Here is a 13,687-nt window from a genome sequence, read left to right as displayed (position 1 = left end):
GATAAATCAAGAAACCTATTACATACAAAACCATTAAGAAGCTATTATCAAGTAGGTGGGTAAAAAAACTTGTGTTTATTTACAAATCTATGAATCAATTTTAATTATCATGTTACGTCTATAAATAAAGTATTTATAGATTGAGTGAAGCAGTATTTTAGATATTTTAGAAACGACTGGATCAGCAGCTGCCATGAGATCTAAGATGTTGCATCCCTTGCGGATCTCCCTTAACGACGAGTAGGCCCGGAATTGAGAGGCGGCAAAACTTAGTCGATGAGCTGTTTAATAGTTGTTCCAACACGAAGCCCACGAGCAATGACTTGCTTTAAGGATTAAAAACTCAAAATCGTTTTTAAAGCACATCCTAAAAATAAGTACCTAATTTCTTCACATTATAAAATTTTTGTTTACAAACTAGGCGGCGGCATTTCTCATAAGGCTAGGGCAACCAAGGTATCAAATCTGTCCCTACCCTTGTGCTTGACTCACCCCTTTAATTACAAGTATTAATGTTTGACACAGCGATGGTAAAACAATTCTTGAGTCAATCATTCACCCAGATAGACCTGATTTGCCCAGGTGTGCTCTAAACACTGTTTAAAAAAAAAGACCGATTATAAACCATTCCTTCCTTTTTGTTCTAGGCTTTATTCTTGATGCCTATGTTAATTTAATAATACTCAGAGGGTGGTGCCCATAACAAACGGAAATACAACAGTAGAGAATAAATAAGCGATGATTGGTATCATTCACCCAGAAGACCCGCGAACTCGTAACAGTGGTTTTAAAAATGGTAAAGTTTATTTAGATAAATATAGTTTATGAATTAATTTTAACAGAAGAACCAATAAAACATTACGCCGATTAATAACTTTAGTTGTTCTTGCAAATTATAATAAAAAAAATTGCTTGTACGGTTGTTTAACGGTAATAAAATCGGATGTCTTAATTTATTCTTTAAACTTATTTCACCGTTAGATATTTCACGAATGTAGGTATGCGATTTTTTAATTAATCATAAAATCTATTCATTAGCATACAACATTCAACCAAAACGATATATACAGAATATAAAAAGATAATAATTATGTGTATTCATTCTCGTAGATAGTTTTATATATAATATGTGATTATAACGAGAAATACCGTTTATCAAATATCCATAAATAAGGTATGGTATACATATATTGATATTATAATCGAATTATAGAAATAATCTTGCTATGTATTAGCCTCAATTAAAATAATGGAATACTTCATGTTATTAAAAGTATTCCTGTTTTAACATTATGCACATGCATACCATACACATTTCATATATAATTTATTATCAATATATAAAAAGAAACAGATATAAATGATACTCGTATCAACGAAAAAGAACGAATATTTTGACATAATATACAAAACCAGTTTACTAGGCTTGTTCTCAAGAACCGTTGACTGGTAATTTGGCTGTCTTTCGCCTTCCTTTTTATGCTTTCTCTGCTTTCACTAGGCCATTGGACCCGAATTTTGGTTTATCATCTTAATACTTAACGTTTATTCACACATACGAACAATATTTTTATGTGTGTCTGATTTCACAGAAACCGGTAACTGATTTAATATTTTCTGCGATATTTATTATTTTCAAATGGTTTGATGTTTTAATACGATAATACTAGATATATTTAGACTATAGGAAATAGTAAAATATTTAACTCGTTTTAAAATAACTTACAACTGTATGCACAAGAAAGCCAATGTGTATTTTTATTTATTTGTATTTGTTTGTAACGGGAATCGAACATGGGTACTAAGCAAACACTACTCGTTCCTTATAGCCATACGCAAACGAACCACAAGTATGTATAATGTATATATATATGTTTTTTATAAATACAAGTTCGAATGAAATATTTGCTCATAATTCCCATATACGTATATCAACAATTTACACCCAAATGAAATTCAATTATAATAAAGCCCTATAAAAAGTGATTTCATATTGTTTTAACGACGTAAATATATAACTAGTTAGTGAGCCTGGCATTGACCCAGAAAATACATTATCGAAGCATAGAAATGGTTTTACACAATTACGCGACCGACGAAAATTTTAAATTAAGGGGACTACATGAGCTAAATGCAAGTTTTATAATGCAAAAAAGTATATGATCCAATGCAGTAAACCAAATGAAAAAAATATATGATAATCTTCAGGATACATGCTAAGTATTTGTTATTTTGAAAACATGATGTAATTAATTTGGTACGATAGAAAAAAATCACAAAGTTACCTCTAAAAAGATCTTTTAATCAATAATAACGATACTTATATACGTTCCATAATTCTGGTTTTTTGTCAGATTATTCTACAAGCAATATACTATTTAACCTGGGTGTCACTTTTTTAGTAAAATCAATAGATTTTTTTTAAATCCGATATTCTTATTTTCGAACAAAATGCGTACGCATGTGTGCGTAAACGCCGTGTACAGACAATGCCGGCCGAGGCCTGATGCTATACAGATGTGTCGATCTTTTCGCCGCATCATTCATTACGTTACGAGATATTTTTTTGTAATTTTAATTGTAAATTCATTGTTTCATGTTTTCTTATAATAAATTTTATTCTTTCTTGTAAATAAATATATTAAGTTAAAATAGTGTAGTAGTAATTAGGCATTTGTTTTTTTATTATATTATTTGTTATAAATTTTAATTGTGTAAATATGGGAAATAAAGTGAAACTCGTGAGGAAATCTAAAAAACGTTTATATAAATCAAGCGAACCGAACATACATATGAACGATATTAAAAGGTAAGAGTATTTAATTAGTAAACATATTTTTTTTTTTTATAAATTATGAATATTGAAAACATCTATTAGAAAAATGTGCAATCAGTTCGCATATAATCAGATTTTTCGAGCCATTCTTAATAATTACGATAGAGTATTTGGTCAAAGGAAGGAAAACATCAATTGACTTTCATGGGGATCAAGTGACTACATTCGATCCCCATGAACTCGAAGCATTGTTTTTTCATTATAACTACTATGACATATTAAGATACATATTTTTTAAATACATAATTTTATAATTAATAAAAATGTAATTACTAACATATATTTATTTTTTACAGAATAAAGAAAGTCGAAAACAATAACACGGAAGCTATTTATATTGCGTAAGAGTTTAATTTTATCGATTGTTTATAATAAGAATTAAAGTTATGTATGAACTAATTTTAATAATAATAAAAAAAAGTAAAGTCGTAACAAAAAAAATGTAATTGTTGTGAACCAGAGAACTAGAATATTTAGAAGTGTCATTTGTACGTAATTCATAAATTTAAATTTTTTTGTAACGTCCGCCATATTGGATTGAATATAGCAGCAATTCATGAATCGTGCATTGTCATCGAGATTAAATATGTGTGCCAACTTTCAGCTGAAAGTGGGTGTACTATTTATTCCAAGATTCCAGGAAATATGTAATAACATTAATTCATACAAGTGAAATTAAATAAAAAAATTTAAAAAAAAATTAACACTAAATGTTTTTTTTTGTAGTACTAAATATAAATAAAAATATTTTAAGTTTAATTAAAGCAGTTTTATTTTTTAATCATTTTCGAATAACAGTCATAAGCAATACAAATAATTCTAATATCATATCTATTTTTATGAGATTTATGATTAAACCTATTATGATTAACCTTTCATTCATCAATGATTCAACCAAATCGAATTGACAACATTTTTTTCTAGTAAATATTTACATTTTTTTTTTTAAATTGAATATATATTTTTTCTTTATGAACCAATATTAATAAAACGAACAAATACTACGCTATATGTTACCCCACGGTCACTACACTACAGATTTCGAACAATTACGATTTTATTATATAAATAGATCATTAAACTTTTATAAAATGTTAAAAATTGGTATGTTTCAATATTTAGTATAAGAACTAATTGTGGTATAATAATATAAATAATAGAAAAAAAAGGTTAAAACTAACTGTCTATTTTAATATATACAAAATATAAATAAAAATATTGTAAGTTTAATTGAATCAGTTTTATTTTATAATAATTTGTTAACTAACATCGAAAGAAATAAAAATAATTCTGTTGCCCTATCTATTTTTTATGATTGATCTTACGTCGCTCGGTTTGGTGCCATCTATTAGAATATTTGGGCGTAATCTCGTTACCTCGCTTAACCCTTAGTACACGGGCTTGCCGTTTTTGTCGATTTTGTAAGTGTGTGCGTGCGATTCTCAAGGGCACTTAGCTATTGTAGTCCTCTTAATCGATTACGCGAACAATATTATTGCTTTTTTACTAGTAAAATATAAACTTTAATAGTCTCGTATGTCTGAAAGTGTATCTTTACAAGATCTTTTACTGATCATTCGTTTTTTAAGTATTTAATTTGTAAATAACTTAATGTTACCCTGTATCATTCGTTAATTTACTACAGATTTTGTATTTGTTTTTTATTTAAAATGAATGTGTCAAATCCCATTAAAACGGAATTTAATAGTTTTGTATTAAATTAAGCTTACATATATATATCGTAATAAATATACAAATAAAAAAATCAAATCATGACTTCGAGAAACCGTGCCTAAAATAGCAACTAGCTGCATTTTCCGGTTGAATTTTAAATTCCGATTCTTTGAGCGAATACCTATCTTTCTATCGATAGTGGATGAAATAAGTCGGTTGTATCTTATAGATATTGTTTTCAACTATTACATCAATTTCCAAGTATTTCAATTGCAAATAGTACAAATATCTTAATTCTCAATTACAATATTGAATTTCTCATCATATTCTAATGTAAATATTTAGCTTGTTCAATTCGTTAGAAGTTCAAACGAGGTAAACTATGCAGTATGTATATTTTTAACTTAGTATCATAAGTATTTCTACGACATAATATTTAACAAGAACATAAAAAGATCTATAACTATATTAATTTTACTTTTCCCTATAATATATATATATTTTATTTTTTATTTAGATGCCTTCATAAAGTTACCAGCACATACCAAACTGAAGTGGTATATACATATTTTAACACTTCGAAATATTATTGGTACGTTTTACGTAAATATTATTTAAATTGCAATTATTTTTAATCTCTGGTAAGGTATGGAATATAAAAAGGCACAAAAGGCCGTACACAAATTAATAAATAAAACCCGATTTTACAACTGTACTACTAATAAATACTTTTCACACATACATTCTACTTTATATGACTACAAATATTTTTTTTTATCTTACTAACTGTTTCAGTAAAAGGTTTTGTGTTGAAAATTATTTTACCGTTGATTTAAATTATCTGACCTTACAATACGTGATTAATCTTTCACTTTCACGCGCTAATATCAAAAATAATATTTACTCCATTATTATTAATAACAATGTAAAAGAACATTTGGTAATATAGGTTTTTATATATTTCAGGGATTCTGCACAGTAATTATACCTTGCAATCAAAAGTCACGGTCGTTATTTTGTTGGCAATGTAATTTAAACGTGAAATAAAAGGATTTACATATACAATTTGAAAAGTGATGATTATAATTATTTTTAAATTACGTTAAAATGTATTGAAGCCGAGGTAATTAGTGGATGGTGAATGGCAAGTGGCTTTTAGCGAATATCAAGTGTTCGAATTCGGCCAAGCTATGCTGTGCTGCGTTTTTGTTTATAATAATTCATCGCGTGATCGATGACGATCTGTCTGAGGATTTTTTGCCACATAGTCTATTTTTTGCCACATAGTCATCTATCAGCCCGCACTGAAACAGCGCGGTTGAATAAGCTCCTATTTTTCTAAATGGATTAAAGTTGCAGACGAGACTCTTGCGTAGCATTGGTTAAGATAACCCACATCATGGCGTAATTTAAAAAAAAAATCTAATGCAATGTAGTAAAATTTAAATATTTATTTCTTTTAAGGTATACGAGTGAAAGGTCATTATAATTAAGATCAAAGTATAATTTATCCAAGGAGACTTACAAGAGCATTCAAATTATGAGATTTAATTAATGTTAACCTACATATTCATTACAAAATAATATTAATGTAAATATTGTAACAGAAAACTACTAGAACAAACGTGGACAGTTGTTCTGAGTAAGTAGCTACTCTTCTCAGGCATCATATAACATTGATATCGATTTAATCATCGTCCTATACAGGCATTTTGAGTTTATCGCGATTAGACAGACAGACACACGGACTTTGTTTTATACAACTTAGAGATATATTCTTCATGAATATTAACGAATGCTATTTTTTGTTGATATATATATAATATTGTATAGAATATGCTTTGTCTATTAATGTTCTTTTTAAATAAGTTTTAGTATGTAATCAAATTTAAAACAGACTGCGGGCTTCATATTTATAAAATCGCATACCCATATCCTAGGAAAATATATTTTAGACAGAAAATTGGCGTTATAAGCTTATTGCTTCTGGAGCTTATACAATGATTGTTATTTTGTATTAAATTATTGAATGTCACCATTTTTAGTACATATTCCATGAATGGTAACTTGTTGAATTCCTTAATTCAAGTATGAAGTAATGAGATCAAGAATTTTAACACTGTAATTTAGGTTTGCAAAATCATGTAGTATTTTGTGATTTCTCCTATACATCTTGTCTAATAGCGCTACAGCCGCCTCAGTTGTCAATCATTCCCTAGTAAAACCATACTCCCTAGTCACTATAAAATATAGCATGTATATCGAACAAGTTTAAGCTGATTTGATAATTTTATTTTAGTTTACATTATACAAGAAACATTTATATAATATTTTCACAGGAAGAATTATTCATTTCAAGCAATTTAATTTATATTAAAAAAATCATCTTTGAAATGCAAATACCAATATTTGATTATTACATTTATATCTCGCCGGGTTATGTGGATGCTATAAAATTTTACATCATAATATACATATATATGTATACTATTTATATATATATATATATATATATATAGAAAGATCTTTTTGACCAAGCATAATTAAACCTAGAAAATACAATTTCTTAAAATATTTTGTGTAAATAGTTATTTGTACTTATATTACTATGTAAATATTTTTTAAGGCATGTCTTATCTAATTGGTGGTTTTAAGATGATCGCAAACAGTCAAGCAACCAACACCGGGACTAGTCGGCCTTCTGATGCCATTTCTCAATTGCGCACGCGCATGCTCGTGATTGCGAATTCGGAAGATGTGGTACTAAAGTTATTACCGATAACATTATTTAAGTATTATTATTTACTATAAATAAAAAAATATATATAAATTTTCTTACTTTATTAAGTACCTAAATCTTACAATCTTAGTTATAATATAAGATAAAATTATATTTGCTTTGATTGTAAGTTCTATTTTCGTTTAAAAACATAATTTATAATATTTTATTATTATTATTTATTTAACCATTCAAGATTTATACAGTAACTATTTTTAATTCATATTTGTATATATTTAAGCACTTAATGTTATTAAGTATGTCTAGTAGTTATTTTGACGATATTTTAAGTGAAAGTTTCACAATAAAATAATAACTTTAATAAATATTTTAATAAACTTTTTTTTTTATTTAGTTTTACAAATTGATTGTTATATTTCTTTACTGTAATTGGCATTAGTTCACTTCGTTTTCAGTCTTCTTAACCCTATATAATTAATAAAAAATATTATCTCATGTGGTTGAAATTCGCACACGTAAATGATATAAGTTTGATTTCTGACAAAATATTATAAACATCCATACAATATTAATGTTATTACAGATTTATCAGTCACTATCACAATTATATATGCCCTAAATCAAATCAGTCCAAATTGTATTTCTTTGGCAATGGCCTACAGAAGATACCGTTTATATTGTAACTTGTTTCACAATTTTGCAAAACATGGCTGCGATTGCAAATATACGAACAGATATTTTGTAATTCATTGATATCTCGCTCGCCTTGTAAAACTCATTATATTGACTTATATAAATTAATTATTAATATTGTTTGGAACTTCGATTACCAAAAAAGCTGTTTACACTTCATGATGCAATTGGAATGGTTCATATGCACTTTACTTAATAGCTTTAGTGTCAAGTGAGAACAAAAATATTGTTCGACGAAAAACGTTCGTTGAATTAGGTTTAAAAATATTTTTTGTCGCTTAAGATCAGTCATTTGGAGATGTTATTTTTTATATGGTACACATATTTATATTTATAAACATTCATATACCTTCTTATATGAAATTGTCTGCAATAAGTTATTAGAATAATTTTATAGTATTTATATTTGTTACGTTTAGTCGTGTTTATAAACCGTGCAAGCCACGGAAGAGAGTTTCCGACTCATTCTTGCCTTCTCATAACCACGTTATGCATGAATATGTATGAAAAATAGAGCATACTAGGCTTATTTACATTTCATAAGCTTCTTTATTACCGCAGTTTTATAGAATCGCTTTTCAACGTGTATCTTTTGATTAAAGACAACAGTCCGATTATGTATCGGACTATCATAAAATTAAAAACATTTTACATAAATAGTTTTTCAAAATATAAATATATTTTATAACCATAATTAAATAATCTCGTAATGGTGTTTATCAGATAAAAATCAATTTATCCGATTCAAAGTCAGAGCAGCGAGAACCACGATCGCCTTGTAATACTTTCAAAACTCTTGTGGACTATGCGAAAACGTTTACCTAACACAAATCAACACTAAAATGCTGGGACAACTCACCGTATGTTTGCACTAAATTAACACGAAATTTGGGCGATCAGCTGATAACGTTCACTGTGGGACACTTCAGTCTTAATCTTCGAAATATTCGTTCTAAAACGAACGAACGCGGAAGACTGTATTTAATCTCGATAATTAAGAATATAATTTGGAAATTGGAACGCGACTCGCGCGTCTTTTGCGGTATAATAAAAAAGTCGACAGGTCGGTTACAACGCGCGTTGCTTTAGATCGACTGAGCGCTGACTGAGCGTGGCGAGACGGAGCCGGCAAGTGCGCGCGCATTCTCCGACCCTCGTGGCTCACACCCTCGTCGACGAGTCGCGACCTTCAGCCGCACGAACCGCCTGATAATATATACAACCTGTGATTAGCAAAACAATGGCACTAAGCCGTATAATTTTCAATGGGGACGCTGTTTTTATTAACCGTCTCCAAAAAAAGGAGTAGGTTACGTTTGGTACAATGTTTACTAATAGGGTATTTTCGGTAGTAAAAAATAAATTATGAAATTTGATAAAAATTAAATGCCGTCAGATAGGCAAAAACTGACATTTCAATATCATCTGGCACTTTGATAAACAACTTTTCTGGAGTTTTAATTCTAGTATTTGTACATTACACTCCAACGATAATAGCGATTGTAATTCATTATTTTCCCAGAAAACACCAAATATAAGTAGCGGTCGTACATACACGACTGTTTTTAACAATATGACGTCATCAAAATGACTGACAGCGTTTTTGCGGGAATAAAAAAGGTTTAAAATTGAATTTAATTTTATGGCAAGAAAGCGTGTTTATTTTAACGAAATAATTTTTTTGTGGCTTTTTATTAAGAAAATCAATATTTTGAAGTACCTACTATTCCAAACACAGTAGAATACCCTATTACTCGAACTGAACGGCTGGACCGATTTGAATGATTTAAGCTTTATTATATCGACGTAGATTCCCAAATGGTATTAATATATATATATATATACATACCGTTTTTCAGTCAAGAAGAAAGATTCATCTGTTCACAGCTGTCATTGATGTAGCTTGACGGATTTTATTGTAAATTTTAACAATTATTATATATACCTATTAATTTAACACATTAAATAAATAACTACAAGCTTTATCTGAAATAAAACTTTATTTTATTATTTATATACGGCATTCGGCAATAATATTCGCCGCATCAATAAAGAAAACTACATTTTAACCGACAAAATTCGCCGATATTAGGTATAACATTCAAACGTTGTTTAGGTTATTCAGCCGAGAATATCGATGATGTCATGATTTATCTATGAAAAAATTATAAAGTAATATCATGGATATGTAACTACCTCAACTTTTGCTTGAAACTCTATCCACGATGCTAACGTTATTTTTCCGGATATAACATTCCCTGGGCGTCTGTTTTATTATTTCATATTTACATAATCTAAAATCACATCTATAACAAATGATCGATACTTTGTTGAGTAAACACCAACCGGGTTTAGTAATATTTGATGACGGCAACAAAGTTCCTACAAATCTTACGAAAATTAATAACGAATTCAACCATTAAGTTTAATGGGCGTATACGCGAACACGTATCTGACTTACGAGGATGAATAACAAATGACGATACTAGCATTGTTTGTCACATCAAACGTTTCAGCCCGCGTACAGACATTAACAACTCCATTGAAGCGTCTCTAGACGCTAATTAAAATTAATTGTTAAATAAATAACTATTTCATGTTTGCATACTAAAAACACATCACAAATACTTATATGATAGAAATTTATTTAACATTTTACAGGACTTTTTTAAATAAAATGTTTCCACATGCTTGTCCGTGCCTATCTATGGTTTCGTTAATTTTATTCTTAATTTTAAATGTGTTACATTTTATCATATTTTATATTTATGATTTCTTCATTGACCCAGACGTTATATGACAATTATTATATTGATTTTCGTGGGATTCTGTGTATCAAAGCTCGCCTGGATAGTATTCGGTCGGCCTGCCTGCAGTAGAGTCGCAATAATAGACTTCAAATTTAAGGATGTAGTCCAGAATTACTGTTTATGTTAACTAGTATTCAAAAGCGTCTTCAGGTTTAAATTAATTTAATTAATATTGGCATTAAATTAAAAAAAAATCTAACATAGGAACATAATATAAAATTAAAGTATATTTAACTTATTATTTCTATTATATTATTATTTATTATATTAGGGAATGTTAGGGAATTATATTATTATTTAAGTTTAAGAAAAAAATTATTTCTGTTATTTAGTCTTAGTCTAATTTAAATTTTATCTTATTTAGTTTTTTATTTCAATTGTATGTTTTTTATATTTTCTAAAGTTTATTTTAGTGTGATTAGTTGTAATTTTCGTTAGAATTTGTGTTTAATTTATGTTTGTTTTCATTTTTGTCAAAATATTGTCTCACATTTTTTTTTAATTTGTTATTCTTATTGTAGCAAGTGTCGTACACGCCTGTAATGGTGTACCACACAGAATGAGTCTGATGTTCTTTTATTAACTATTATTTTTTTGTGTATATGCCGATGGTGTGTCTTTTAAATAAATAAATAAATAAATTTCTAACTCTGTTTATATAGAATAGATGAATGCGATATATAAACGAAATTTCGTAGCCTCTTCCACGAACATCGTAGTTTTTAGTAAGAATACAACATTACCCAGTTTTCATCCCTAGAACACGCGGTACCTGTAGGAAGATTTCAATAGTGAGAAAAAAAGACGTATATTTATAACTATTATATATATCAATAAAAGTAACAGCTTGTTAACGTCCGACTGCTAAGCAAAAACCGTTTTTCAATTTGAGAAGGTTTTGGAATTTACTCCACCTCGCTGCTCCAATGCGGGGTTGGTACACGTGCAGGTTTCCTCATCATATACTTTTCTAACTCTCTAAGTCAGTCTTAAAAAGATAGTCATTAATTTTCCTGTCACGAAATCTACTTTAAAGCGTCTTCGACTACTAATTTTATGTTTTCGTATATTACTCTCATTGCACATAGATATAAATTAGTTAATTATTCAGAAATCGTTTGTTTTCTACGGTTGTTATTTAAAAAAACGGCGTAATAAAAATAAAATTGTTATTTTTTTTTCTGGTATAAAAAAAACTTGCTTTAAATTTAGAATGTCAATTTAAGAATGACAACTATTATAATATTTAAATAATTTTATTCGTGATTATTTCTTTTTACTATAGTATAAAACAATAGTAACTTTCAAGGTTGCATTATATATTATACTTACTTATTCTGCAATACTTAACCCTATAAAGCTTTCACCGTTTAGCCTTTTAGTTATAATGCAACATTTATTTATATTATTTCTATTTACTATAAAATGTACTTTCAATGTTACATTTTATGTAAGTATCTATATATTCTGAAATTCTTACCCGTTCAGAGTTCTCAACATCATAATTTATATCACCTAATAAAAAAACTCTTACCATATAAAATAAAGAAACAGTCCGTAACCGTCCGGACGCAAGCTAAAGCCTTCTTTAGAGTAGAGGGCTTGGAATTTATTCCATCACGGTGGTCCAATGCAAGTTGGTAAATTTTCATTAAGCATTTTTTTTTGTTTTGGCTTTTATTTGTGCCAAGACGGAACAGATTGAACGGAACGGTCGAGATTACCTATGTCAGTACACACTTCCTATTCTTCTAGGCTAAATTAGTCAAATAACTTCCCATAACATTCTTATTATCATTTGCGTTTTGAAATTTATACTACTTCCATTAAATTGTTTTCGTTCTTACGCCTTATAAAAAATTATGACTAAAACGCTTTAAAAGGACTTAGCTAACGATATTATTTAAAACAGTATCAAAATTAATTTTTTTATCTTATCAACATAAGGTCAAAACATAGTATTGAAATATTATTAATATTATTAAAATTATAATTATAATCTGCATAGCGTGTGACAGGTGTCAAGCAATAGTCAAGATCAATAGCTCGAGGCCTTGAGTGAGCAATCATTATACTTAAGTAGAAAATAGAGAAAGTAAAATTAAAGACTAAATTGCTCTTTATTTTCGATAAACAAAACAAGACACAACAAGAAATGTTTTGAAATTATGTTAAAACGCCTTTGCAACTTGCTTAAGTTGTTTACGTTTTGGTTTTAAAAATTATAGTCGTTTATGGTAATGGCTTTTTTATACGACACATAAACAAAAAACAAATTAAAAATTCCTACTGTATAAATCAGGACCACAAAAGAAATAACATTCAATTACCTTAATTTCGAAGTTTAACATTTAAAAACTACTGAATGTTTTAATTAATATAATATATTAATGTACAATCTTTAAATGTTAAGTATCATATATTTTAATAGTCGCACCATTGTAAACATTACAGCTTGTTAATTTATCGCAACTGGGCTATTGAGAAGGTTTGGTACTTATAATATTTAGCTTATTTATTTTTGACAGCACTGCTCCAATTATTGAATACAATTTTTAGATAGTTCCGCATATAATAGATAAAATTCGATACCATTTTGATAGGTTTTTAACACTGGTAGTGGAGGTGTCTTGTAGTTTTTTTGCGTTATTAGTAAAGAACAAAGGGGTACTTGTACTTACACAATTGAAAAAAAATTAGAGAAATACCGAATTTAAAAAATGTAACGCCTTAAACTATATAGATTAGTATTGTCTTTATTCTTCTTCGGTTAAACTAACAAAGATGCATAAAAACATCTAGAAAATAAGTAAGGCACTTTAATATTTTCTTGAACATACTTACCAAATTTATTTCCTTTAGAACGGAATGGAAGGTGGCGAACAGATGGAGTGTTTGGTATTTTAGGTAAAAGGATAATACTAGGACTTTAAT

The 13,687-nt window shown here is 28.3% G+C and overlaps 1 protein-coding gene across 1 annotated transcript in view; it reads right to left on the bottom strand.

Annotated features, from left to right (window-relative positions):
* LOC125069796 (estradiol 17-beta-dehydrogenase 11-like) overlaps positions 1–9,089 on the bottom strand; it is a 50,647-nt gene extending 41,558 nt beyond the window's left edge. Inside the window, exon 1 of the mRNA XM_047679374.1 lies at positions 8,803–9,089. The gene's annotated coding sequence lies outside the window, so the exon portion shown is untranslated. The remainder of the gene's footprint in view (positions 1–8,802) is intronic.
* Between the last annotated feature and the right edge of the window lie 4,598 nt (positions 9,090–13,687).

This window comes from Vanessa atalanta, chromosome 16 (assembly GCF_905147765.1).
Source record: "Vanessa atalanta chromosome 16, ilVanAtal1.2, whole genome shotgun sequence".
Lineage (NCBI taxonomy): Eukaryota > Metazoa > Arthropoda > Insecta > Lepidoptera > Nymphalidae > Vanessa > Vanessa atalanta.
The sequence above is the reverse complement of the archived record's forward strand: the minus strand, read 5'-3'. Positions and strand labels throughout refer to the sequence as shown.